This window comes from Scylla paramamosain, chromosome 11 (genome assembly GCF_035594125.1).
Source record: "Scylla paramamosain isolate STU-SP2022 chromosome 11, ASM3559412v1, whole genome shotgun sequence".
Classification (NCBI taxonomy): domain Eukaryota; kingdom Metazoa; phylum Arthropoda; class Malacostraca; order Decapoda; family Portunidae; genus Scylla; species Scylla paramamosain.
In genome coordinates this window covers 29073523-29078522 of record NC_087161.1, presented here as the reverse complement: position 1 = coordinate 29078522, position 5000 = coordinate 29073523, and the positions used below count along the sequence as shown (strand labels likewise).

At 49.1% G+C, this 5000-nt stretch overlaps 1 protein-coding gene across 2 annotated transcripts in view; it reads right to left on the bottom strand.

The window, feature by feature from the left end:
* LOC135105249 (carbohydrate sulfotransferase 11-like) overlaps positions 1 to 5000 on the bottom strand; it is a 50929-nt gene that overhangs the window by 21667 nt on the left and 24262 nt on the right. The gene's annotated exons all lie outside the window — the stretch shown is intronic.

Sequence of the window (5000 nt, the reverse complement as noted above, 5' to 3'; positions counted from 1 at the left end):
CATAATACAACATCCCTTCCCTCCCCACAAATCATTGGTGTTAATAGGAATTCTCCCCCTCTCCCTCTCCTTTTCTCCCTTCCCTCTCTGTTTTATTTTTCTTTGTTTTTTTTTTCTTTTTTGTAATCAAATTTAAGAACGGTATCGGGGAAAGTCCAGCGGAATTATTGGTGTCAGAAAATATGATGCACGTGTTATTTCGTCTTTAGTTTGTGTGTGTGTGTGTGTGTGTGGTGTGTGTGTGTGTGTGTGTGTGTGTGTGTGTGTGTGTGTGTTGTGTGTGTGTGTGTGTGTTGTGTGTGTGTGTGTTTGTTTAGGGAGCCATACGTATTGTGTCAGGCCATTTTTTTTCTTTTGAGAGAGAGAGAGAGAGAGAGAGAGAGAGAGAGAGAGAGAGAGAGAGAGAGAGAGAGAGAGAGAGAGAGAGAGAGAGAGAGAGAGAGGAGAGAGAGAGAGAGGAGGGGGGGGGGCCTGTTAATAGTCGTAATGAAAAGCGGAGGAATCTCTCTCTCCTCTCTCCTCTCTCTCTCCTCTCTCTCTCTAAATAGCTACAAACTGAGATGGTGGCGGTGGCAGCATCACAGATGCGGCCAGTGAACTTTAAGGGACTCCTGTCAACACCTTCCACCACCACCACACCACCACCACCATCGCTTGCTGCTGGTCTGCAAAGGGGTCACCAGGTCAGTTTGTCTGTAATTGAGTCAAGAGGGAGCTTTAAAAAAAGATTAGAAAGATGTATGGATGGGAATAGTAGGTGAACACAGGTAGGGAGGCTTCATGCAAGGACTGCCACGTGTAGACCCGGTGACTTCTTGCTGCTCTCCTTGTGACCTGGACAAAATCCCCAAGGTCAGTAATCACGATAAGACAGGAAGCATTGGTTTAAAGTTTTGTGAAGTTAGATATAAGAAAGAGATAGGAAGGAACTGGTTCTCAAAATAGAGTGGCGGATGAAGGGAACAGACTGTCACTGAATAATCAGGCTGTTAGTGCCGAGTCAATGGGGAGCTTTAAAAGATCAGACATATTTATAGATGAGGATGACGGATGGAAGTCGGTGGAAGTGTCACCTTTATCCATGTATCCTTTCAGAGAGTACAAGTTTGATGCGAATTTGTTTCTCTGTAAAGTTTATAAGTTGCATGTTCACGCCATCTATACTCAGGCAGCTTAACGCGAGCCATGTACAAATTTTTTTCTTTATTTTAATTCCACGTTTTTATTTGGTACTGGACCGAAAAAAAAAGTGCTCACGTATTAAATATTATAAATACGTAGTGGTCAGTAATAAACTACCTACCTACCTAACTACTACAGACGTGTCCAAGGGGTGACTTTACAAGCTTGTAGTCACGGTGCTGGTCTTTCAAATTCGGTGTGAGGGAAGGTCAGGTTCGAACCCCACTCAGAACTAAAAAGTCTTTGTAATGATAAATATTCCCAAAATTAATGTGTGTGTGTGTGTGTGTGTGTGTGTGTGTGTGTGTGTGTTGGAGTAATAACTGTCATGACACTAAACCAGCACACCACCACCACCGCCATCACTACACCACCACCACATCACACCACAACACCACACCGCACCACACACACACCACGGCGTTACCATGCGTGCTGCCAGACTCGGTGACCCGCAGCCTCAGGTCATGACTGCACGATTACACTCCCGACCTGCTGTGTGTTTGTGTGTGTGTGAGGAGCAGCGCTACGTCAAGGTCACTGGACACCTTGTAGGTTGTAACACTGCTAATCAGCAGCAGCAGCAGCAGCAGCAGCAGCAGCAGCAGCAGCAGTAGTAGTAGTAGTAGTAGTAGTAGTAGTAGTAGTAGTAGTAGTAGTAGCAGCAGCAGCAGCAGCAGCAGCAGCAGCAGCAGCAGCAGCAGCAGCAGCAGCAGCAGCAGCAGCAGCAGCAGCAGCAGCAGCAGCAGCAGCAGCAGCAGCAGCAGCAGCAGTAGTAGTGTTAGTAGCAGCAGCAGTTGCAACAGAAGTAGCAGCACAGCAGCAGTAACACCAGAAGATAGTGGTAGTAGTGGCGGTGGTGGTGGTGCTACGTACATCGCATCTCCATAGCACCAACAAGGCCACACAGTCGCCACACGCCACTCCCACCCTACCCCTGCCCTGCCTCCTTTGGCCGTTTTAGTATGAGCGTGTGGGCGTCTCCTGCCATCCTCAGTCCTCACCTCGTCCTCCCACTCGGGGCCCACGTAACTCGCTCGGTGCCGTCACCACCCTGCACGACACGCCACGCCACATCACACACTGTACTTTGACTTTAATTCACGTTTAAAGGCGACGACAGCGGCATTCCCACAGAGTGAAGCATTATGGGTGACACCCGAAGCGCCCCGTGCGTGCAGGAACCGCCCTAGGAGGTAACCCTCTCCACGCTGTGGCGAAACACATACGAGCGAGGGCCGCCTCCCCGTGATGCTGGACACAGCCCCCGCCATTACCCCGTGCCCAAGGACTGCCAGGTGTGAGGAAACTGTTCCATGCAGGCCACCACCCTCTCGTCCTGCCCGGGGCTCCACGTTAGCCGCCACACAGTAAGAGCACAAAACTTTCCCAGTGTTCCTCCCGCGCCGCCGCGCCTCATGAGTCGCACACACACGTCTGCCACTCACCTCATCCGATTCCTTTTCCTTAAACCTGCCTGCATCCCTCGTCCCCCCTCCCACCACCCTACACACACACACACACACACACACACACACACACACACACACACACAACCACCACCTGCAGCCACCGCTAACCTGGCGATGCGCGCCGCACCAATCTGGCCGCCTCACTGAACCCCTGCTGCTGGTGGGTCTGTCGCCCTCCAAGTGTCCGGCAGGGGGTGCCGGGAAGGGACACATGCACTAGTATCAGCAGAGGTGGTGAGGGACGAGCCATACCCAGCCATCACCGTCACACACACACACACACACACACACACACACATGCTAAGCCATCGCCACTGTGTGTCATATGATTCAATAGCTGTTTCATAAAATTCAACTTGCGTTCATTCAATTGAAGTTTAGCATCATTGCTCCTTAAATGTATGCCACTTCAGTAATTTTCCCCTTGATTCGCTGAATACCACGTCAGCAAACCATTCCTTATTCACTGACCATAACATTCTGTGGACGGAATGCCACCAGTCAGGTGAGGAGTGAGACAACCTTCACTGAATAACAGATGGAACCACGCCACGGACAAAACGATACTGACCCTGGACGAAATGCTCGCCGCTTACACTGGCACAGGCGTCAAGCAGTCAGTGGTCGGTGCAGCGGTGACTCGCTTTCTGGGGCCACTAAATGCCACTTCCAGCATGCGTGCCGTCACCTCTCAATCTGTATCCGCCGCGCCGTCACAGCACAGCTAACCCCACGCAAGCATCCCTGGACAGGCTACCCAGCTTCGTGGGCTCCAATATAATAAGACGGTACACTCGTGAACAGAAATAAAGTAAGCTTCATTAATCACTCTTAGTTGTCTTTCGTGTCTTCTTCTAGGTGTCATGCCTCTCTATGCCACGTGAAAAGTGATGGATTACTGGCTAATCAGAAGATAAGACCACCAAAGACTGGGTGAGAAACTCTAGGCACAGTAGGAATGAGCGGTGTGTTTCTCCACAGGTGGGCGTGAGTGCACAGGCGCGCCACACCAAGGTAACGAGCGACGCTGCCGTGAACAAGCAAGAGAGAGAGAGAGAGAGAGAGAGAGAGAGAGAGAGAGAGAGAGAGAGAGAGAGAGAGAGAGAGAGAGAGAGAGAGAGAGAGAGAGAGAGAGAGATTCATCTTACTGTCAATTTCACAAACCTTTTTTCTTCCTTTTTCTGAGATTAGATAGTCACAGTGCGTCGCAAACACAGCCTCGCGACGCCCAACACAGGTACTCGTGTGCTATTAGTTGTTCTTCGTTTGTGTTCCTGCGTGTCGTAGGGTAGGAGGTGAAGGATATGGGAAACGTTTTTGTGGAATGTCTGTCGTGACGTGAAATGATGTTTTTCTTTGACCCTTTCTCTCTCCCTCTCCCACATAGTACCTACTTGAGAGAGAGAGAGAGAGAGAGAGAGAGAGAGAGAGAGAGAGAGAGAGAGAGAGAGAGAGAGAGAGAGAGAGAGAGAGAGAGCCAATGCAAAAGAAGAGGAGCAAGAGGCAGGTAAACAACGGTAAAGGTAAATATTGAATCAGCTCAGGTAAACACTACTTCGTCCTAATTAGAGCGGCAAAGCGTTAAAGGTGTGTGTGTATGTGTGTGGAGAGAGAGAGAGAGAGAGAGAGAGAGAGAGAGAGAGAGAGAGAGAGAGAGAGAGAGAGAGAGAGAGAGAGAGAGAGAGAATTGGGAGGCAGGGAGGATGGGAGGGCACGAAACACGTCACCACTAACACACCTTAAAAAATCACACATTATTGCCTTTTCTCTCTCTCTCTCTCTCTCTCTCTCTCTCTCTCTCTCTCACACACACACACACACACACACACACACACACACACATAAATGGTCAAGAAACATTAGATGCGTTACAGCCACACCTGCGCCACGTACCCAATTGAAATGTAGAAACGCACCTATATCTAATCAACTCCTTAGATAATGACACGAGCGACACCTGAATGTATACTGTATGGTTGGGCGGCTGCTGCATATTCACGTCACATACCCCCTCCCACCCGCCCCCATCGCCTTCATACGTTCTAGTTATGGTGGAAGTTACTGCGGCGGGAGATGAGATGCTTCGGGGACGTTCTGATTCTAGTGGTAGTGTTAAAAGAAATGTGGGGTTGGGGGAGAGGGAGGGAGGGAGGGAGGAGGAGTTTCAAGGATGTTTTAAAGAATTCTGCGTTAGTTTAAGGATTTTTTTTTTCCATGATGTTAGTGGTAAGTTTAAGTAGGACTCCAGCTTCAGGGATAGTTTTGTTTTCACGATTTTAATCATAGTTCAATGATTTATTTATTTTTTTTCTATTTTATTTTAGTGATGGTTTTCTTCCCTTAATT